The sequence below is a fragment of the Alexandromys fortis genome, unplaced genomic scaffold (genome assembly GCF_014885135.2).
Source record: "Alexandromys fortis isolate MF-2015 unplaced genomic scaffold, M_Fortis_MF-2015_v1.1 scaffold_41, whole genome shotgun sequence".
Classification (NCBI taxonomy): Eukaryota; Metazoa; Chordata; class Mammalia; order Rodentia; family Cricetidae; genus Alexandromys; species Alexandromys fortis.
In genome coordinates, this window is record NW_026067923.1 from 8,899,689 (window position 1) to 8,923,863 (window position 24,175).

General features: G+C 44.0%; 1 protein-coding gene across 2 annotated transcripts in view; it reads right to left on the bottom strand.

The window, feature by feature from the left end:
* The window catches only part of Sulf1 (sulfatase 1), a 164,137-nt gene extending 141,263 nt beyond the window's left edge, over positions 1-22,874 (bottom strand). For both annotated transcript variants that reach the window (XM_050142103.1, XM_050142105.1), the window contains exon 1: positions 22,464-22,874. The gene's annotated coding sequence lies outside the window, so the exon portion shown is untranslated. The remainder of the gene's footprint in view (positions 1-22,463) is intronic.
* Positions 22,875-24,175: the final 1,301 nt, after the last annotated feature.

The following is a 24,175-nucleotide window of genomic DNA, read 5'->3' on the forward strand; positions in this document are numbered from 1 at the left end:
GTGAGGCCCTGATTCTAAACAATAGTAGTGTTTTCCTTTGGGCACTGGTCTAGTCCTCTCAAGGCTGGCGTGGGCATGAGCCTGAGGGACAAGCGTGGCTCCCTAGGTTTGTGTCCTGCAGGAGCGCCTCCTCCTACTCCTAATGGCCTCAGCACTGTACACCAACTACCAAGTGTTTATCAGAATCTCACTCCTCTCTCTCGCCAGCTTCACAGCAAGCTCTTTCTCCTCTTTACCCAGAAAGGCTGGTAAATTATAGGAAGAAGCGCGGTAGCCGCATGGGAAGTTTAATTGGTCTGGGCAAAATGTGTAAATTGTTGGAAAATGTAAACTGTATCCATGTGACTGATGCCTAAAATTTACTGGAGAAGAGTAGAGTCTGAGCGTCCTGAAGGCGCTGGTGCAATAGCACTTTTAGGGAACAGAAAGGCGTCCTGAAAGGGGTTCCTTCAGCGGCCTGGGTTTACATGTTTAAACATAAAAACAGAAAGGCATGGGTTGGTGGTATAGCTCTGTGACAGGGCACTGGCCCAGCAGGAGCCAAGCCCTGTCTGCTACCCAGTACCCCATCCCACCTCAGCTGTGTTATAAATAAAAGGAAGCGTTAAGAACCTTGTTTAAAAAAATGGAGTTAGACAATTACCTACATGTTACTGTGACTTTAGACCAGGGGACCATCAAGGGACCAAGTGCTTAGATGGTCTAAGGAATGAAAAGTTTTGTGTTTATATGTGTGTGTGTGTATGCATGTGCACGTGTGTGCACACAGGTGCACATGTATGTGTGTGTGCATTCATGGAGATACCAGAGGTCAGCTTCCCCCGACACACTTCAAATCCCTTCCACCTTGACTGGAAGAGATAAGCGTCTCTTACTGACCCGGCCTGTCATCCTGGCATCTAACTTCCAGACCCACCTGTCGCTGCCTCTACAGCCCTAGGATTAAAAACACACCTACATTTATATGGGTTCTGGGACTGGGGGTCAAGGCCTCAAGTCGTTTCCTGACTGAACTATCTCCTGAGCTCCCAATTCAACATTCTGGTGTTGGAATTTTAGAAATGGTGCATTGGGGGAGGGTTGACCAACAGAGAAGGGAGAAGACGTTTCGTATAAAATGAGTTAGGCTGGTCTTTGTGTAAGCAAGCAGAGGCACAAATTGCAAATGCAGCGCCATGTGCACCAATGAGCAGGTTTTTGAAGGAGTGGCAAGAAGAGACTAGATGGAGGCTGAAGAGGAGACAGGAGGACTGGACCCTGATGCCAGCCCATTGCAGCGGCTGCAGACTGAGAGATACTGATCAGGATGTGTTGAGATGCAGTGAGCAAAAAGCCTCAGTACACAGAACCTGCAGGAGCACCTTGTCTGGAGCTGAATGCTGGGGCTAAGGCTGAGCCAGGGATAAGGGTGACAGGCAGGCAGGCAAAGATGTGATGAGGGGCAGACTTCTGCAAGCAGTCCTTTAAGACTTTACTCCAGGCCGAGCCGAGGGACCTGAGTGAGGTTGTCTGACTCCAGTGGATACAGATTTTACCCACAGTTCCCTCACATTGCAGTGAAGTCTGGTTGTGCTTTAAGGTGTCTGTCTGTGTGCTGTCTGGGAGTCCCTGGACTAATCCAAAGGTGACTTTGCAGAAGTAAGTGGGGATTGTGGCATCCAGGAGGCAGAGGCAGGCAGATGTCTGTGATTTCAAGATAGCTTGGTCTACACAGCAAGTTCCAGACCAGCCTGACATGTATAGTGAGACCCTGTTTTTCTTTGTTGTTTTGTTTTTCAAAGGAAGGAGGGGGGAAGGGTTGGGGTGGGATGGGAGAGATGTTTGTCACCCTCTGTTTTTAACATACATCTTGCCTCTGACTAGTCCCTTCCTGAGTCACATGGATGGCCACGAGGAGCACCTGGGAAAGTGCCTGTGTCTCCTAGAGATGGCTGTGCCCCTGGATTCTTTTCGAACTGGTTAGAGCAAAAAGAAGGAAGAAATCATGAGCTCTAACCAGCAGCATGTGGGGCTTTTTGTCCCCTTTCCTTTTGTCACACAGACAAGCAGGCACTAAACAGTCTAAACAAAGTAGTTAGTCAAAGGCCACACCTGTCAGATCATCAAGAGGGCAGTTCGGCCTCCCAAAGGCTGACTTAATCATTTAACAGTGAAATTCGTTCTCTCTTTCTTTTCCTGGCTTTAAAACTGCGCCTTGCAGTAAAGCTGAGGGCTGGTGCCTTGAGCCAACTTAATTTCTAGGTCTTGTGTTTAAGTATTTAGACCATAATGTCTTAAAAGCTTTTTAATAGAGAACTCTAAACATCGCCCATTCGTTAAACAAGCAATTACCGAGCGTTTGGAGTGTGCCAGGGACTGCTGTGGATTGAGATAAGATTTTTCAATCTGCCTTTTAAAACAAATATATGTCCTTATGCACCATGTTCTTAAAAAGAGAATTTTGGAGGGTTAAAAAAATTAACAAATATAAGGAAAAGAAATGGGTTAAACTCTCAACTAGGTTTATTTTTTTTTTCAAAAATTATTTTATTTATTTTATGTGTTTTTCACATCATGTTTCTTGATCCTATTCGTTCCCCATCTCTTCATTCTCCACTTCTGTACTACTACTGAATAAAGCAAAATTCAACAGAGAAAAATGGGAAAAAATGTATCATATCTTAAATTAATATTCCACAACATTTACCCCTTTTTGTCTTAACAAAAAGAAAAGGTTTTAGCTTAAACATAGTAAGACTATCTACAATAACAATTATAAAGTAAGAATTATGTTTACAATGTCCAATTTAAAAATCTTTCATTATTTATACTATCTTACCGAATCTAAAGTTTTATACCTAATTTACTTTCTATCATGACTAAGGAAAACTGAAACTCTAGTTATTTAGTCATCAACTCCATCAAAGACCGAGAAGGATATAGTATTACCTAACAACAGAGACATATTGCTGTCTAGAAAGTTATTTAAAGTTTCTTTGCAATTCAACTAGGTTTAAAAAGAAAAGAAGGAGCGAGAATGACACTTGGGCAAAGCTCCTGCTCAGGGTTGAGTGAATCGTGGGTTCAGCCTCAACACAGCAAAACTAAACTCACACACATGCGCGCACACACACTATTCAGTGAGCTGGCTCGGTGGGTAAAGGCACTTGTTGCTAAGCCTGATAACCTGGGCTCAGTGCCTGGGACCCACGTGAAGGAGAAACCCAACTCCTGAAAGTTGTCCTCTGACTTCATACACCTGCACAGACAAATAAACAAATGTAATAGCAATTTTAGTAAATAAATACACAAAATAAATACACAAAGGGGATGGTAGGAATATTCAGGCAATGGTAGGCACGTAGTATCTCGTGTCTTGGGATGACTCCTCCTTTGGTGTATCTAAGTCTACAGCATTGCCAGAGGGGTTCAAACTCCAGAATTCAGCTCCTTATACAGAAGATGAGGAGAAACAAAAGAGAGAGAAGGTGAGAGAGAGAGAAAAAATGTATCCCTTCTCCCAAATGCACCAGAAGTCATCTCTACACATCATGGTACTATATTGCTCAATATTAATATTTCAGTGTGGTTTACCTAAGAATACAAAATATTACATAATGTATGAGTTTGTCTTTCATAAATCCCAACTTAGTATATATAAAATGTAGACATTGTTCTTGGTTGTTTGGTTGTTTTCTAAGTGAATGTTTTTTTTTTTTTTTTTTGTATTAACAAAAGCAGCATAATTCTAGACTTTTCAGGTATGGGTATTTGGTGGAAGGCATAGGGAATTGAACCAGGACCTTGCACACACTTGGCAGATGTATCATGGACTTATATATAGCCCCAACCCTTCAGAAGGCCTGGAATACTAGCAGAATATACTGGATGATTGCATGTAGTGCAGTAGTGGAATATCTGCTTAAAGAATGCACACGGCTCCAGGGTCAATTCTCAATACCAAATTTCCCCATCATAGCTAAATAAAAAAAAATCTACTAGAGAGAGTTCTGATTATAGATGTCAGGAAATAGGTCTTTATCTAAACCTTGACAAGTTCTGGCTATGGACAAGAAACATACATAGCCTACTCCTTATATTTCTTAATCCATAAAATGCATGCAGTGAGACTCATTCCATCTAGTCTTTGTCTAAGCCATCGTGAAGATCAAATTTAAAAAAGGCCCACAGAGATGATTTGCAATGGTGGTGTGCTGTGTACAAAACGGTAACTTTTGATACACAATGGTGTATCTGTAGTTTCAGTTCATCCAGAGGTACAGGCTGGATTGTTCAAGTCTGAGTCAAGGCTTATCCTGGGCAACATAATGAGATTCACATCTCAAAAAAAAAAAAAAAAAATCAAAAATTAAATGATGAATTGTCCTTGACCAGTACTACTAAGTATTGGTGACTGGTTGGTAGACAGTGTGACCCTGGTTTGTCAAAGCTTTAAGCATAAGCTAACTTTTCAGTTTATGAAACTAGATTAGAGAAAGTGTAGAGAAACAGATCCAGATCTTAGCTTTCTCTTCTGCTGCTCACCAGCTCTGCTGTGTGTGCAATGACTTCACTCTCTGTGTTTTCATTTCTTTACTAAAACCTGCAGAGATGAAAGGAGTTGCAAAAGTAATGGAAAATTATAAGACAAGTAGAAATCAGTTGCTCAGATTAATCTGCAGTTGATAAGCTGTCCTAATTGGCTTGCTTTATAAAGACCAAAATCACGTACGTGGGTCCTTCAACTGTGGGGTAACTGATGGGGTTGCCGGCCCCTCGGGATGCTAAGAACTAAAAACACCAATCGAAGATGCATCTAATCCATGTAACCTATCAAACATCGTTGCCTAGACACGTCTAACATACTCAGTTATGACATCGGTCTAACATACTCAGACACTGACATCGGTCTACAGTTGGGCGAAAACACCCAAGCAACGTCAATTTTACAATAAATAGCTGTCTTAGGTAATTCATTGAGTACTACACTGAAAATCAAAACCAGAATGGTTGTGTGGGTACACCTTCAGAGCATTGTGAAATCAATCATTAATTATGAATCAGTTTGTCAGGGCAGGAACTCTGTGTGTGTGTGTGTGCGCGCGCACACGTGCATGCGTGTGTCTGTGCGCGTGCGCACGCCCCACCCCTGTGAGTGTGTATGTGTATATTGAAAGGATAGAAACATAAGAAAAAGAGAAACTATGGTCCCTCTCTTAAAAAATATTGAGAATAATCTTCAGAGATCACGGTCTTGTTGGCTAGATATTAGTATGTTCATGTGTATTACCTACAGATGTGACTTAGTTTCCTATCCTTAAAAATGGGCACAGGTATTTAATTTTATGACATTCTCTATAAGATTCTCTAAACCAAATACAATATTTAAAGATGCTTTACAAAGTCTTACGTGTCAGTTGTCATATGACATTTTAAAATGTATATTTGGGGTCAGAGAGATGACACCATGGATAGAAACACAGACCACCAAGCCTGATAACTTGAGTTTGGTCCCCAGAATCTACATGGTGGCAGGAGTGAGCCCAACTCCCAAAAATCATCTTCCAACCTCCACATGTGTGGTGTGGTATGCCTCCTTCTAAATAAATGCATAAATATAATTTTAAAAAAACTAAAAATGTTCATTTCATAAACTACAAGGGAAAAAAATCAATTTTTACTCAGAGGGCTCCCAACTTGTAGTAAATGCAGGCAAGAAGTCCACCCTCTGTGCAAGCTGGGAGAACAAGAGAAAGAAGCCTTTACCATATTGCTCATCATTTTGAGTTATCCTTTTAGAGGTCTATTTAGGTTCAGTTTTTCACTTTAGCAGTTTGCCGCTTCATGTATGTTTGGGGGTGGTGGTAACTGAGCATATTTGAGGAAAGACAGTAGAAAGTACAGAGCTAAGCTGGCAGGACGAGAGAGCTTCAAGGAGCAGAGCATCAGTGCAGCGTGGATTCTTGTGTTGCTCACCGTCAGGGACGACAGCGGTGCCCCGCACTGTGGCCAGGAAGCACGTGTAGAGAAGACGGAGCTTTCTTAGAGATGGAGAACTGTCTCCTAGCACTCACTCTAGTGTACAGCATCTACACAGAATGGGTTATTATTCTGCTATATCACCTTCGCATTCCCAACAAAATTCACCCACATCTCCGTAAAGCCAAACTTGGGCTGACGGTATAATTCTAGCCAGACTTGCCATCACATTTTCCAGAGAATTAAAACATGACCAGTAGCCCACATATACCAACAAAACCACTTTTTTTCCTATGACATAGTTCCTGCACTGCTCTGAAAATCATAATGGTTTCCATTAGATACATATAACAACAAAGAAGAAATATGGAACATATATATAAAAAAGGGACAACTTTCAAAAAGTAAAAAAAAAAAACAAACAAACAAAAAAAAAACAAACAAAAAAACACACACTTGCTCCTTGTCAAGAAATCTTTTTATTTCAGATTTAAGTTGTTTTCTTTTTTATTTTTTTTTTAAGTTTTTGGAAGCCGCCAACAGACGTCTTCTTTTCTTTTCTTTTCTTTTTTTTTTTAAGATTTATTTATTTATTATATATACAACATTCTGCCTTGATGTATGCCCACACGCCAGAGGAGGGCGCCAGATCTCAGTACAGATGGTTGTGAGCCACCATGTGGTTGCTGGGAATTGAACTCATGACCTCTGGAAGAGCAGCCAGTGCTCTTAACCTCTGAGCCATCTCTCCAGCCCCTTAAGTTGTTTTCTTATGGTGCAAAATTTTTTTTAAAAAAAAGTGAGATAAGGAGTATGACATCCATTTGTAAGCCAATAGAGATTAGTTTTGTTTCCTTTGCAAAGAGATCAGTTTTAATCGTAACCTATATGGATGCATCATTGTGTCTATACTCCTGCAGTTTATTGCAACACAGTGAATTTAGTTCTTCCGTTTCTTTTGGAAAAGCTCCATTGGAATTTTTCAAATGTTCTTTTCCTAATGATATTTTATTACTGAGCGACAGTTCAGCTGCTTGCATTCAGTAAGTTTGTCCACTAATGACAAAGTATGCTATATTTTGAATAACTTCTAAATACAAGAGCAGGACAGTAAGAGTCGGAAGTCATGAGTTCTCTGAGTAGAGACGAACTCAGTCACTTTGGTATTGGAGGTCCTTGTAATGGGAGCCATGGGGTGGTGGGGACCACGCCTAGCAAAGAGTCTTGAGTTCTCACACTAACTGCCCCTCCACCCTGCCAGTGCTCAGAGCCAGGGATATGGTGCTTCCAGAACTTTGTCTTTCTGGACACCAGAGCGGTACATCTTCTCTGCTTTCCCAAATGCTGCTTAAGTTTCCCTGACTGAGCTCAATGAGGACATTAAAGAAGGAGGGATGAGCAAGCAGCACATTGTGGGAATTTATCAAAAAGAATGTCGTTATAAAGAGTATGACGGCATCCTCCTGTCATCTGAGTACTAGGAAGGGGCAGAGGCAGAAGGAGTCTCATAAGTTTGAGCCTAACCTGGGATACATAACCAGCCCGTCTCCCAAACAACCCCACAAACACACACACACACCAAAACAAATCAACAGAAAAGCCAAGGTCTTTAGTGTAATGGTTCTCATTAGCAACAGTGAAGGTTATTTGTTCTGGAGTGGATTTTTCACCAGAAACATACCCCAAAAAGAGATGTCCCCAGCCCCATAATTCTTTGCAGTCTTCATATTTCATCGAATCCACGATCGAGGAAGAAATAAACTTCATGCCCTTGTGTCTTAATTTGAGATTGAATGTGAACTCACATGAGTCCTACTGGTAATCCAGAGGTTTGGATTTTTAATAAAAGTTTCATTTATTTTGTTCTTTGTGCATGAGTGTAAATAACTGTGTGCCCTGCCGTACCCACGCAGGCCAGAAGAGGGCTGGGGTCCTGCTGGAAACGGAGCTGCAACTGATTGTGAACTGGTGCTGGTTCCTGTCTCAGAGCCACCATACCAGTTTTGGTTTGAACTTGGAAAAAAGACCTCGGTTGTATAATTCTCCTGGGCAGAAACTCTCTCTGTGAGCTAGGGAGACAACTTAGTGGCAAAATGCCTACCTAGCAGGCAAGGCTCTGGGTTGGACCCCATCATAAGAAGGAAGAAAGGAAGGATGTAGCACACGTCCAATCCCAGCACTTAGGAGGCAGAGGCAGGTGGATCTCTGACTTTAAGGCCAGCCTGGTCTACAGAGCGAGTTCCAGGACAGCCAGGGCTACCCAGAGAAATGTCTTTGAAAGCAAACCAAACCAAACCAAGCCAAATAAACAAACAAACAAACAAACAAAAGAATTCTGTGGTTTACCCACAGTTCTCTTCACAGATTCACCTTATCTTTCTTCAGATGTCAAAGCTCCTTAGATGTTCTTCAAGGCACACATATTTCTAACTTTCTATATTTCCCTAACTTCCCAGAACACCCGATTTTAAGATAGTTGAGATGCATCAGCACACAGGGTTCACTATCTTTGGCAGAATATGGCAATCATATCTTCTCACGTGGCTTGCTAATTGCCCTACAGAGATTTCCATTCCTAGGCAAATAAATTTATTAATCAAACTCCATTGTTGCAGAGAGACAGAGACTGAGTGTCCTTGGAGTCTATGGTATTTCAACTGTGCTGAGCAGCAGACAGTAGATGGGTCTCCCTATCTGGGAGTCTATGGATATTTCCATCCATACTGAGCAGGTAGTAGATGGGTCTCCTTCCCTAGCTGTCTGGTCTGGCTCTAATTTTTACAGGTCCTCAAAACCATAATTGTCACCATCTCCTCAGTTCACCTCTCAAGAGGAATTAATTGCTAGCGTAGAGTTCCAAGTGGTTGGCATGTGACTGACACCCAGCTATAGCATTTCACATCTAATCAAGAAAGATTCAGATCAGAGTTGGCCCTATTGTCCCTCTGAATCCGTTTCTGAGTGGGTGCCAGCTGGCTCCAATGCAGCCTCGGAGTGTGATGTGGGCAGAAGATGGAAAAATATTCGAGCCAGACAGTCGGTGACTGCAATGGTGTCATTCACATTGTCTGAAGGTGCCTGAGGGAGCGGTGGATTTGTGGCTGATTAGTGTCCTGAAATTCTCAATGACCAAAGTATAATTTCTAGCCCTGTCATCTTTGACCCCTCTAACTGTGGCTGTAATGAGGGCCTGTAGCATGTGAGGATATGTGATATTCAAGTCATATTTGACGGACATGGGACTGAAACCTCAACTTCTGCCTTAGTGAGTCTAATAACCCAAGGACGGGGAAGCACATCTCTGAGCAATGGCAATGAATGCAAATTTGTACATAACCAAGGGCTAAGATGATGGCAAAGTTTTACATGGAAAGAGATCACTCAGAAAGGGAAACTATGGAAGAGTTTGAGAAAGAAAGTTCCGTTGAGGTAATGGGGCTGGGATCTTTCCCATCAATCCAAGATGGGTGAGCTTTGGCATGCGGAACCTTAATGGAAGCCAGGCCCAGCCTAGAATGCAGTGTGAGCAAGTGGTTTATGACAGAGGTAAGGTGCAAATTCAGGATGCCTGAGACCGGTTTAGTCCAGAGTGGAAACGTCCTTGGAGGGAGAGAGTGGTCGGTGGTGTGAAAAGTGTGTGGAGGGAGGGGCCAGATGGGAGGGCGATGTGAAGAGCGTTTGGGCGTCCATAGGCGGGAGCTGTAAAAATTCTGCGAAGAAACTGCGTTAGAGTGGATGAAGGGCAAGACTGGTTCCAAGGGAAGATCCATTCACCAGAGGTCTGTAAGATTGCCGGGGATCAGAGCGATGCCAGAACTTAGTTTAGAAACATAACGGGCTGCCGGCTATTACAGTCATTCTAATGCTGCTTAAGTTGCAAAGATATCTCGGTTTGCACCACAGAGCCTAATATCGCCTGTAACTTCCTATGTAGACCTGGCAGCCTTGAACTTTCAAAGTAGTCTTGCAGCCTCTGCCTCGCAAGCGTGAGACTGCAGTCGGAGGCCTCTATACCCGCTCACAAGAGGAGGGCAATGCGATCTAGATGAAGGGAGTGGTAAAACAAAGGCAAAAAATCAACATCATTTTCCTGAAGAATAATCAGCTTACTTCTGCTACGCTATGGGCAGCAGCCCGGTGCTGGGATCGGATCCCATAATTTAGGACATCGTTCTCGTTTCCATCTGAGTCCTGAACAGTTATCAAGGAAACAACAAAATGTGCACTTTAGTTTATTATTTGCTCAGTGTGAAATATAATCCGCATGAAACCAGAGAGGCAGCGCAGGGTTCAGAAATACTACAGCTCTATGCTTCTGCGCAGGACTTAGTTGTAGACTGAACTGGACTGGTAGATTAAGAGATATTCTTGGGGCAAAATGGCTAATCAGAGTAACAGTTGCTAAAAACGAGTGTTTTCTTGTTCTCTCTCTCTCTCTCTCTCTCTCTCTCTCTCTCTCTCTCTCTCTCTCTCTCTCTCTGTGTGTGTGTGTGTGTGTGTGTGTTCATTCAAAGGTCTGCAAATGCACGCGAAGGTCACATTACAGTCTTGGATGTCATTCCTCAGACACCATCCACCTTGTTTTTAGACACAGAGTCTCTCATTGGCCTGGAGCTCACCAAGTAGGCGGGGCTAGTTTATCCAGCCAGTGAGCCCCAAGGATATAGCTGTCTCCACTTCTCGGCTTTACAAGCACATGCTGCCACCCCATTCTTTCTTTTTGGGAGGTGGTTTCTGCGGGTTGAACTTTATATTGGGCAAACACTTAAACCTGACCTATCTTGTAGCTCAACATGAAAGCTTCCTTCCTTCCTTGTTCTGTTTCATTTTCTGTCCTTATTTTTGTGCCAGTGAGTCTATGACAGAATGTTTTTTTCACTGCATAGGTATTATTTTTCCCCTTCTTTGTTAGCTATTTTTCTTTTATTAAGAACTCTGAACTTCTCCAATTCAAGAAGCCTTTGTAACCCTAATAGACAGATGCTCAATTCTGCAGGATTACAATTCAGAATTGCAATTTGAAATTAAACCATTCAGAGAACTGGCTGGGTCTGTGCACACCTACAATCCCCGCACTTCTGGGATGGAGGCTAGAAGGTCTAAAGTTCAAGATCATCCTTGGCGGTACAGTGAGGTTGAGGTCACCCTGAGTTATGGAAGAACCTGTTTCCATATAAGTTCCCAGATAGGTAGATCCTGTTCATAACCTCATCACAGCCTTCCTCCAAGGAGCTCTGCCCATTGAGCTAAGTGGGTGCTGGAGGAAGCATGAGGGTGTGCAGTCCAGTCCTGTGCGCCTGCTGCATGTGATAATTATCGACCCGACTTTGGCACTTATGTTTCAGGTCTTCCACCCTCATGCTGGATGTCTCATCAGTTTGGTTGCCAGCCATTAATGGCTTTCAAATATAAACTGGCTTATGTCAATTATGCCCTCGTGCCCAGCAGCTCTGAGTGAGAAATAGAGGCTAGGCGCTGAGACTCTGGCTGGCCTTTCTCCCAAGGGGAGCGAAGTATTGGGTTCAGAGCACTCAATAGAGTAACATAACCCAGGCCAAAGGCTTCATTAAAAACTTGACTGGAACCCAAGTCCCTTCTGAGGAATCAAAACGCTGTCAGGTCTTCATGGTCGTTGCTATTTCCACACATTTGCCCAAACAGGAAAATGCATTTCGGGGACTGGAGAGATGGCTCAGCAGTTAAGAACACATTACTGCTCTTGCAGAGGACCTGAATTCAATTCATAGCATAGCATACGGCTCATAACCACCTGCAAAGGGCTCACAGTCACCCAAAACTCTTCCTCCAGAGACTCTGGTGCCCTCCTCTGGCCTCCACGAGCACCTGCAAACACGTATTTGCTTCTAGGAGCATACACATATATACATATACACATAATTAAAAATAAAGTAATTTTTTAAAAAATGTATTTCAATTGCAGATCATGTTGGTTCAAGCTCTATGTTCCTTTGGTCACAGTGCCCAAGGTACAGTGCAAAAGTATGAAATGGTTAACACAGTTGTTCTCTTTAAAGGAAACAGTGGCTAGGCCTGGAGTCCCTCGACTGCACTAGGTTGGTTCCTGACTAAGAAATGGTTCTTCTGTTTTTAAGAGGCAATTACAGGGTTGAAACAAAAGCAATAAACAAAGGAAACAAGAGCTCCAAGGAGGCAGAGCCAGGAGTGTAAGGAATTCAATGGTCAGTCTTAGCTACACAGCAGCTTCTAGTCCAGCCTGGATGCTTTCCCCAAATCTTTAACTTTAGAACTGGGCTGTATGCTAATTATCTTTATTTGATTACTGCACACCGTATGCAAGTGTCAAATGCCACACTTGACTCCATGGATTTGTACAAGTACCATGCAGCAATTAACACGTTTGAAAGAATTGTTTGTTTTGTAGGGAGGGAAGGCATCTGTGAGTCTGTCTGTCATTTGTAAAACATGTCATTTATGCATCCTGTGAGAGGCTATCAATTACGCTCTTCCACGGAGAAACCTGAAGGTTTATGAGCAGAAGCGACTTAAATATTTCATCTCTTTTTGCTTCTGGACTCTCTTTAAATTTTGCATCCCTTTCCACCGGCATTATCTTAGTTGAAAGAGAATGATGAGCGTTTGGCAGAAGAAGTTTGGTGTTCTGACTTGAAAATTCATTATTTCCGCAAACTTAGGAATACCAGAATTTTACCTGGCCAACCAATAAGTACCCTTTCACCCCCATCACCTTCTCCTCTTTCTCCCCGTCCTGTCACCCTCCACCTTTTCTCCTTCTTGTCTCTCTTCTTTCTAATCTAAGATTCTTTTTAATCTAAGGAGAAATGTCTTAGTTCTGTAAACACAGGCTGTGTTCCTGTCTCATGGAAATCAGCCACCAGAATTGAGGTTTATCTGTTTGAACTCTATTATTAAGCATTTGCATTCACATATTTTAAATATTTATGTTTGTATGTTTGAGTGTTTTGTCTGCAGTGCCCAAGGTCGCCAGATGAGGGCACTGGATTCTCCTGGATCCTGGAGTTGCAGACAGTTGTAAGCTGTCATGAAGGTGCTGGGAAGTGAATCTGGGTCCTTTGCAAGAGAAGCAAGTATGGTGTGTGTGTGTCTATGTGCATGCATGTGCACACTTGTGCACAGTTGTTGAGTCATCTCTCTAGCCTTATGTTCACGGATTTCACCCATATTTGCATTACAAAGTTATTCCGAATGTGATTGGAATGAAACAAACGCCTGCATATTGACCTCTGTCCCTCTGGAAATCACTGGGCTGCACAAGGACACTCCGCTTCAGCATTGCTGCTTCCTTATGTGGAGTCACCGTCCCTGTGGCCTGGCCTCTGTAACTCAGTGTCATCTTTGCCGTTTGGTTATTATTTTACTTACTTTTAATTTAATTTTGTTTGGAGATGGATTTTGCTGAGCTGCCCCAGCTGATCATGAACTTGCCATCCTCTTGCGTCTGGCTCCTGTGTGTGCAGGGATTATAAGAACAGGCCACCAAAGCGAGACTCTACTGTGACTTCTTTAATAATGTCCCTTCACGCATTCTGCCTCACGGTTGCTGTGGATAACAATAGACCTCTTCTAGAGGATATTTAGTTTTGAGAGCTTCATTGTTGTCAACTGTTCTCTCTCCCTCTCCCTTCTTCATTTTTAATTATTTTATATGCTATGGGTGTTTTACCTGCATGTATGTCTGTGTACCATGTTTGTGCCTGGTACCTGCAGAGAATAGAAGAGGCATAGTTCTGCTAGATGTGGAGTTACAGATGGTTATGAGCCACCATGTGAGTGCTGGGGACCCAACCCCAGGCCCTGGAAGAGCAGCAAGTGCTCCTAACCGTTAGGCTATCTCCCTCCACTACCATAACCCCTGCCTCCTTATGAGTATGTGTGTGTTTACATGTGCACACATGTGCACAGCACTCCAGAGAAGGTGGGGACAAGTGTTCTGAGTAGCTCTCTCCTTTCATCTCATGGGATCCAGGGATGGAATTCAGATTGCCAGGCCCACGTAGCAAATCCCTTTGCCTACTGAGTCATCTCACGTGACCCCTCTCCTATTTAAGGCTTCACTTTATCTCCCACACCAACCTCTCTAGCTGATGTGTGAGGCAGTCTGGACTCCGTCTTGGCTTACACAGGACATGACACACTTACTCTAGATGAGCGCAGAGTGGCCGCACGGGCCAGCCACCACCCCTCTCTTCTCTTTGCTCTTCTCCTTTCTCTATGGCTCCTTTTCCTTTCCTTCCCCTTCTTTTTGACAAGGAAATTTGCTCCCAACACAAGCAAATGTGCACAAGGACTGAAAGGCAAGTGTTGGCCACACCATTCTTCCCACACGGCGGGGAGGGAGGGGCCATTGCAGATCCTCCTGCACCAGCAGTGCCCCTCCGTCCGTGATGATCATTTCACGCTTTAAAGACAAGGAAACTGAGCAAAAGGGAAGGTAAGAAAATTGTCCCCAAACACAGCAGCTCAGAAGTCCTGGGGTTGAATCATACACTGACCCATCTGCACAGGGACCTTGGACCATATTCAGCCAAGCTCCTCCAACAGAGCCTCTGTTGGCATCTCTTTTATTTAATTGGCTCTATTAACTGACGCTTTATCCAAAATTCCGTGCCCTACTATGAAGTGTGTGTGTGTGTGTGTGTGTGTCTACTTCCCCACACAGCTAGTCTAGATATCCCTTCAGGGCAAACAGGGTGCCCTATGGCATTTGTTACTTTTGTCCACACACAAGACACAAACGTGCACACAAGAGTTTCACGGCCAAGATTTGCTCTCTTACCCAAATTCCTTTTGGGCTCTGGTTCTACTTAGGATGTTCACCATGAATCTTTCTTAGAACATGGACCCCACTGCTAGGAAGTAGGTTCTGCTCTGTTCCATGCTGAGCTCACTCCCAAATCCCTTTATTAAACACAGAGATACAGAGGAAAAAAATATTTCATGGGAAGCCTGAGGTGCGCCAAGTAGAAAATATTACATATCCTAGGATTTTACTATCTGTCGTGTTCAAAACACCTTCTTTGCTTTTACCAGCATGAAGTTCTCAGGAGGGAAGTGCGGAACAGGATTTGTGGGGGCCTTGCCTTCTGGGATGTGCTTCCTGTAAGATGAGAGCTAGAAGCTGAACTTCCCCACATCCCTGGGTGCTGCCAAGCCCATCTGTCCACCGGGACGTTCTCTCTCCTCGCTCGGTGATTGCTTCCTGGCAGGTGAAGGCTAAGGAGAAGGCTTTATGTGGGCAGGAAGTCTATTTAGGGAGCTAGTTAGGTTCTAGACAGGTGAATGGGTGCTGGGCTGTATTTGTGATAGGAATTTTGAAGATTCACAGGCTCACATTTGGAAAGTATCATCAGTGAGTACACACTCCCTACAATCACCATTGTATTGGGAATCACTGCCCCGTGTGATCCTGTTGTAGCTTGTACCTTCAGACGGTACTAACCATAGCAAGCTATGTTGCTTGAGCCAGAACATTCTATCTACAGGAGTCGAGACCTGGCGAGCTCTCATCAGGGCTCCACTTTGCTTATGAGAGGTCCACTATTATTGCTCCCCCAAAATGGGTAGACATATAGACTGGGTGGTACCGGAATTGTTTTATCAAGGAAATGAAGGATGTCCCCAAGTTCTTGAAACATTCCGTACTCTCTGAAGTAAAAACTCTGCATGGAGTAAGAGTAATAAAAACACCACTGGATCGGCTAATTGCAAGCACAGAACCAGTGTCTCGCAATTGCAATTTATAAATCAGGTGAAGATTGACCCCATGGCAATCTAAAAATAGGATAAATCTTAAAACAGGAGGAATAAAGAAAAAGTAAAAGCATATATAGGTAGAGAAAAATACCCGGGCTAATTTATCTCTTGGATTTATTTGTGATTTGTGGTCCCGAGTGCTTAGATTGCAGGATGAGATACCACACCTAGCTACAGCCAATATCTTAGGAACAGAAACTTCAAACTATATACTTGTAATATATATATATTATTTTTATTTATGTGTATATGAGGGATTCTGTTATTTCATACATGCAGTACTCATTGAGGCCAGAAGGGGACATTAACTCCCTTGGAATTGGAATTGTAGACAGCTGTGAACTGCTATCTGAGTGCTGGGAACTGGACCCAGGTCTTCTCCATAAGAGAAGCAAGGGCTCTTAACCACTGCATCATTTCTATAGCCCTCAAATTATACAAAATAATGAGCTTAGGTCTCCATCTTACGACTCACACTCAGGTTGAACTCGGGTTGCCAGGCTTGTGTGGCAAATGCCCTTCTCCACTGAGCTTCCCCAGGAGAGCTTTCTTTGTTTCAATCGGAGCCACTTGGCTCTTGGCAGTTCCCGGATTATTGCTGATTCTAACTCTTCACCTTGTGTTGGAGTTTGTACAACATGAGTTTCCAGACTGACAATGAAGACATCTCACCCGTAAACACAACGTCTGAGCCAACCTCAGCCGCTGCAGTTGACAGAGGGGTGTCTCTTCATCCCTTAGATTCACAGTTTAGAAACATAAATTCCTTCCTACATTTGTACCTGTGTCGCAAAAACAAGCAAAGAAAGAAAAAGCAGAGCACAAGAAAAGGTATTGAGGCACGTGTGCCACAGCAAGTCTGTAGGAACATGTGATCTCAGAATCTAGAAGGCTGAGGCAGGAAGGTTGTGGGTTTGAGGGCAGCCTTGGCTACACAGTAAGATCTTGCCAAGGCCAAGCCAAAGCAGACAAGGTTTTAACTTTGAAAATAGAGCGTTGCCGTTTATAAACTAGTAAAACGTTAGTACATTATTACCTGGGAATACAGCAGTCACATAGTTTAAGGCGAAGTAGAACAACAGGTTGTCCTGCTCCAGCAGAAGCTAGAGTCAAGATTTCCACACTCTGTAGACAGGTCTGCAGGGGACGGGGGTCCACAGGCGCACAGCCTCCCGGGGCTGGGGTGGTGGTGGTGGTTCTAGTTCCTGGCCCATTGTAGTGGCAGAATAGGCGGTCAGAGGGGAAAGCAAGCCATTTGGCCTTTCCGGGCTCCTAACCAGTTCAACGACCAGGGCCCAGGAGTGCATTTTGTTAAATGGGCTACAAAGCACATGTGAGAGAATTTCTTGGTCAGTTGCACTTCCGGGAAAAGGTACCAATGGAAGAGCCCACGTTTCCTGGTAGTTACAGAGTTTGGGAACTGGGTGATTGCACTAGGCTTTCTGCTAAATTTGCTTTGCAGGTAACGATCCCTTGTGCTGCCTAGATGCTGTCTTTCTGAACCAATTATTTCTGGGGGCCTGACCTTAACTGATTGTTTGTTTGGTCTCGTTTGGTGTGTGTGTGTGTGTGTGTGTTGTCTGCTTGTGTGTGTATCACTTGCTTGTCTGATGCCTGAGGAAGCCAGAATAGAGCATTGGATTCTCTGAAAATGGAGCTCTATTTAGTGGGAGCCACCCGTGTAGGTACTGGAAATTGAACCCAGATCGTCTGATATAGCAGTCAGTGATATTAACTGCTAAGCCATCTCTTAAGCCCCATTGTTTTCTTCCTAGACTGTGTGCCAGAAGTAAGAGAAAGGATCTTGGAGAACTTTGACTAGCCTTGCTCTTTGTTTCCCTTAGTGCTGAACTCGGGACCTTGCTCCGTAAACAGCATGCAATGGCTCTCGGTATGGACCCTATAGGTTCATCAGCACAGTTGCTTCAAATCCATCATTGCCAAAACTACTTGCTGCCTTCCTTCCATCTCTCACTTGTCTATCTTCCTCTGCTTTGGGAAATGCTAAAAGAGTAGATCACATGACTAGGTAGCAGGAATGATTGGCATGACAAGGATGAGCTTGTAGACCTAGACCCATGAATGTACCTGTCACTTCCCATGGTTACTAATTTATTTAATATTAGACATGCAGTTATATATATATATATATGGGATATTTATTCACAACACTCTAAGGTAAGTACTCCTATATCCATCTTACAGATACTCAAGTTACCATTGCTCAGTCCTCTGTTCAAGGCCACATAAATAAGTAAAATCTCTGGATTCGAATACAGTCTTGAGCTATCCAGATCTATGGCCATCACTGACATTTTAACTGATAAAGGGGCAGATCATAGGCATAACTCCTATGAGAGTCATTGTGGAATGTTGAATAGACGGGAATTTCATATACCACTCAGTCTTGATTTGGAACAATAATCTCTCATGTTTTAACTAAGAGTGGTGCTTCCCCTAAGGGTTTGGAAAATAAAACCAATTGAATTCCATCATTGTTCCTCTTTGGTTATGGATGGATGAGAAGGAAGCACAAAAAGTTGATCTATTAGCCGGGTAATAGCTATTAAATAGCTGATTTAATAGCCGGGTGGCACATGCCTTTAATCCCAGCACTTGGGAGGCAGAGGCAAGCCAATCTCTCTGAGTTCGAGGCCAGCCTGGTCTACATAGTGAGTTCCAAGACAGCCGGGGCTACACAGAGAGACCCTACCTTGCAAAGCAAAACAAAATAAAACAAAACAAAGAAAAAAAAAGAGCTGATTAATGACTCTGAAGGGGATTACTAGAAAGTGTCTTCAGTGTTTGAGTATCTCTGTGAGTTAGTGAACACACATTTATTTATGGCCTCTGTGGAGATGAACGTAAAACAGGCTAATCTCTGTCGTCTTACCTGCAGTCAGCGGGTAAAATAAGCAAACCACAAAGCAGGATATGAAATAATCAATTATGCTAGGCACAATCCATAACTTGCTAGCTGAGGACCAGCATCCAGAGAAGGGCACCATCAGTGTAAGAGGTAGGGGGCCTTTGGGAGGTTGTAGGGATCAAGCTAAATCTCCGAAAAAGGAGTAAATGGGCGAGGATGAGCGAAATGATCCTTTTTCACACACAGGCTTATAAAGGGAGAATCGGTAGAAAACACTTCCTTAGCGCATGGAGGCTGCGGGTTCTGGTCCTAGGTCCCCAAACAAACAGCATGCTATGAGCTCACTTCCCACTCCACAAGCTAGAATATGAGTCACGAGGACAAACGGACCTAGAAGATGGGGACGCTAACCTGGTCACTTTGCTCGATAGGATGAGAATATGGCTGGAAAACCGAGGCTAAACACGCGTGGGTCAGCATGGGCAGGTGTGGGTCAGTGGAAGAGCATCTATGTGGCTGTATGTGCATGAGGCCTTGGCTTCAGTCTCCAGTTCAGTCACAACAGAGGCAAGCGGAGACAAAGGGGACCATTTGGGAGACGGCTGCCACAGCCCATGTGGAAGAGAACCGTTGCACTGGGGCAGTAGCTGCTGGCCAGATGTGAAAGATATTTTAAAGGAAGGACTCATAGGATTTGATGACAGATTGACTGTAGGGGAGAGGAAAATATTGGGGTGGAGGGAAGAAGCTGAGGGGGAGTTCGCCAGCTTTTCCTCTTCCTCCCCAGCATAGTGAGACCGAATTGAAAATATTTTTAAACAGGAAACATATTTTCAGGGATTTTTTTTCCTGCAAAAATACCTTCTTTCACTTTTTTTCCCCATGGAGCTAACATAAAGGTGTGTTCATCATATGGACTCATACTTAATTTTACACATGAGCCTCTTTGTCCCAATGCCAATAATGATAAAAATGCGAATATTTAGAGCAGCTTATAAAACTGAAATCCCCTTACATTCCCTCTGCACAGTTTTGCATGCAGAAAAAAGGGCCAGATGTCCTGACTGGACCCATAAGGTGGCCTGGTTCACATGGCAAAGAAGGTCAGGGAGATCTGATATTCTGCAGAGCTCAGTCCTAGAAATAGTGTTTTGTGGACTGAAAGAGCAGAAAGGTTCCAAATCTCAAATGCTATTCTCTGCACAGGAAGTTTGGGAAGGAAAAGTGTCGCACTTGCCACTTGGCTGCACCATGACAATGGAAATGGATACAACAATCTGTCTGGTGGTCCTTCAAGTTCCCCAGAAGGAAATAGAATACAGACACCCCTTTTAGTATCTTGATGAAGGTCCCCATTCAACCTGCCGTGCATCCTGTCAAGATCCTGATTAACGCATCTCAGTAATCCCCTCTGCCATAAATATAAGTTTGGTAACGTTCATGAACCAAGTTTTCCAGTCCTCTCTCAGAAACGTCACCTTAATTCAAATCTGGATAGAAGGACACAGCCACAGGGCACACAGAACCCCACTCGGCTCCCCGAGAAGGACCACTGTGTGTTCGAACACTTCCACAGCTGTCAGAGCGCTGACGGGAACTTCACGTGTTGGGAGCACAGTGCTGCCAGGAGAAAACCAAATGTCAAACTGAGGTCTGCAGAAGTTACCACAAATAAGTCTCTCCATGTTTGCCATCTGGAAGGGGTAGATGCAGATTTTGACAAGAAGCTGGGATTGCCCTGTGGGCGCCGTCTTCTGAGTAACTGCTTTCAGCTCACTGAGTTATTTTACACTGCTTTGTTAGGGAGACAAAAACACAAGTCTGTGTCTTCAAGATGCAAATTTACTATGTCCCAACACTCAAGGTCTTGTTGGCACTGATGCTTCTTTGGATGGGAGAATGGGCATCTCCCATTATCTACGCCCTAACCAGGCAGCTCTGTGACCAGTACCCAGCACAGCACAAGGGACATAGGTTCCTGTGGGGCTTCCATTCGTGAGCAGACCCTTGTCAGTGCCTTTGGTAGAATACTCAGCCCATCAAGACAACTTTATGCTGTCCTGAAATAATGCTACAACGGTACCAGATGGCCTGGTCCCTTAGCTCCATACCTGTTCTGTGCTGTCTGATGGGAGAGATCAGTCTCTCCTCTTTTCACCTTTTGAAACCTCGGTTCCTCAGCAAAACCAACATGGAATGAATGGAATTCCAAGCGACTTCAGTTTATGAACTAAGTCCTATTTCATGTCGGTTATGTAATATCGGGACTCAGATAATGCCCTGATGGAAGAATGTTTTTTTTCACTGACGGTGTTCAAACCTTGACCACAGGACATTCTGAACAACATCACAACACCATACTGGTATATTGTTTTAATCTTAAATTTTTATGAAAAAAAATACGTTTTTTCAAAAGTCTGCTCTATGGTTATAAGAAGGCAACTTAAAGCAGAATGTTCGAGACTTGATGCCGCTGAGCAATCAAAGCAGAGTACCAGGCATTCAACCTAGGATTCTGCCTACTACACAGCTCCTACTTTGGAACAGTCCAGACGCAGTGCTGTGTACAAAAACCTCTCACCTCCAGAGGGTAAGGATCTCCTTGTAGGAGCAGGGTCCCCCAGAGCTCTGGTACACAGTTCCTCAGAAAGAAGTCAGCCTCTCGGTTCAGTACAAGTAACCCAGACTCATCCATCTTGCTCAAGTGCTTGAAAAATAAAAATACCATTTTCATCCCTCGAAAAATAAGGCCACAATTTGAAAGGCCCTTCTTAAATGCCAGAAGACGCAGAGTCTAATGTCCCTTGTTATATATTCCATTCAATTAAATCCTGGTGGGTGATTTTGGCAGAGCAGTTAGCCACACATCAGATGACAGCTCACTTACTGTTGCTGGGCACCCGGATGACCATTAATTTCCAATGACTAATTTGTAATTAAAACCTTCTTGTTTATTTGTTTATAACCCAGGCTGAACATCTATTTACATTTAATTAACACCGTTTAAAGCCTATAAATGCAGTGGCTTTAATGATCCATCCCAGACTCCCTACTTGAGTGTCCCCCTGACTTGTAAAACTCACACACAGATCTGCAAGTGAATTACCTCCATCTGCTCTCGCTGCAGCTGCAACCGGGCTATGTTAAAGAGCGATTTCCTTTTACCTCCCCTTTTAGGCTTTTCTTCCAGCTCTAAGCATTTTTGTTTCAGAGCCGACCTGAACGCTGCGCCGAGGGTAGCCAGCTCCCCCCCCCCCCAAGGAGTTCCCAGACTTTAGTCAGCCTCCAAAAATGATTAAAAACCCCCTTGCTCCATCACAAATCGCCCCAATCTACGTTGCACAAATCCTTAACAAAGCGTTTCTGACTCTGCCAGTCATAGAGCCTTTAAAAGAATCTTTACGTACTGAGTAGGAGAACGCAACAGCTTCAAAGTGAACTCTTAATGGTGAGAGCTAAAGCTAACGCTTTCTTGGCCTTGTCCATCCTTGGCGAGCAATTTGCACCTACTGTCCTGCGCCTGTACCGGGGATCTCATGGGTACCCGGGCTCCCAAAGACAGTTTCTCCGCTACACCTTCAAAAGCCACGCTCGAGAAGCGTTAACGCTACAAAGACAGCCAAGCTATGTGCACTGTTATCTGTCAGCCGTACAATAGCAGCATTGATGGAACGGCGAGCACCGGCTTTGACAAGTGTGCTGGGCTAGCATTACATTCCAAACTACGGCGAGAGAGAAGGAAAGAGGGAGAGGGAGAGAGGAAGGGGAGAGAGAGAGAGAGAGAGAGAGAGAGAGAGAGAGAGAGAGAGAGAGAGAGAGAGAGAGAGAGAGATTTGTTTTGTTTTGCTGTCTTTTACTTTACCTGGAAATACCGCTTTTCTTGTGCCCGCTGCAAATGAATTTCTCCTCTTCTTCCCCAAAGCCAAGTCCTTGAATGTGCCTGCAACTCTCACTTGGAGAAGACCACACAGCTCCAGCAGGGCAGCCTTCCTTCTCTTAATCCCCACTCGAATGTGATGACACACACTAACCCCAACCATCTGTTGAAACACGTCCTCAAGCCCTCAACAGAGAGCTGTGTCAAGACAGGCTGCCCAATCCAATTGCTGGGGCTGAGCGTCTCTTACGGATTGGAGGCTGAGGGCTGGGCAGGGACGGGAGGTCTGAGAACTCCCCAGTCAAGTAACCTGAGATTTTCGGAGAGAAAGGACTGCCACAAAAAGGAGGAGTGGGAGGTGCGGCCGGGAAGGTAGAGCGAATGAATTATTCTGGTGGCCAGTTGTGCGTTACTTTTCACAAGTCTCTGTGCTCCTGGGGGGATGGGGGTGGGGTGGAGGGGACTCTCGGTGGGACGCCCAGGAACACTAAAAATCTTTTACAGCCCAGCTATTGAGGACAATCTCCTCAGCAAGCCCCCCCCCCCCATCACCCCACGGGAGATAAAAGATTCGTCTTGTCATGCTGATAAAGTGCTGAATGTGGGAGTAGTTTGCACTGAAATGTGACATCTACATTTTGAGATCTAAACTCCTACCTCCTTTTGATTCGGGGGCGGCTGCCTCCAACATTCCTGGAAGGGCTTTGGGGGGGGGGCGGGGGGGCGGTACTGCGGCTTTGAGCCGAAACTTCTTTCTCGTTGTGCGCTTCACGTGTCTCCCAGGCTAAACCAGAGACGGTCACTGAAAGCCATCTCGTTCCTACTTCTGTAGAAACAGCACACGCTTTCCTAGATAAAGGTGGCTTTTAATCACGTCCTACATCCACAGACACCTCGAGATTGCAGCTCTTGGTACTACACTCCGCCAGTGATTATTTTTATTAGTGTTTAGTTAATTGCGCTTATAACATCCACGTAGCTCAAGCACCTCACTAACAATTTTGCTTTAAAATGTTTTCAGTTTGGGATTGTTTAAATATATCCTTTTTAGTTTTTTTTTAATGCTGGAAAGAACTGTTTTTATAAAAATAATTGCATTGATAGCCTGAGTCAGAAAAGGATTATAAAAGGATATTGAGAAATATATTCATTACTTAAAAACATCTTATCCTTTCAAAAATTCCATCAGACATCCAAGGAATTTGGCTAATCTTAAAGAGTAAAGAGGAATGTTAAATACCATCTACTTCCTAAGGGTGCCTGTTGGAAGCTAACATTTAAATATTACACCTTTTGAGGTTTTAAAGATGATCACTAGGGGAGTGAGAGAGAGGTTTAAAACTTTCCCAAACCCTTAAAATCCAGATTACAAATAGGCAGCTAATACTTGGCACACCAATGTCATAAAAAGCAGCATTGATCTGATTGGCTTTTTGTGAGTGGGATGTTATAAGTTATCTGCAATTGCTCCTGGTCCAAGTTTCCGAAGCACTGAGAAGGTTGAGTGTTATTGTCTCAGAGTGATGTTTTCCCCGTTGGGCTGCAGGGGGCTGGGGGGGGGGGCTGGGAGGGTGGAGGATGGGGTTGGGAGGTGGGGAGGGTGGAAGGGGGGGATGGGAGGTGGGAGTCCTGATTTCATTTGCTTATTATCTTCCCAGAAGTGACGATAAGGTTTCTGCTTGACAATATATCACAAA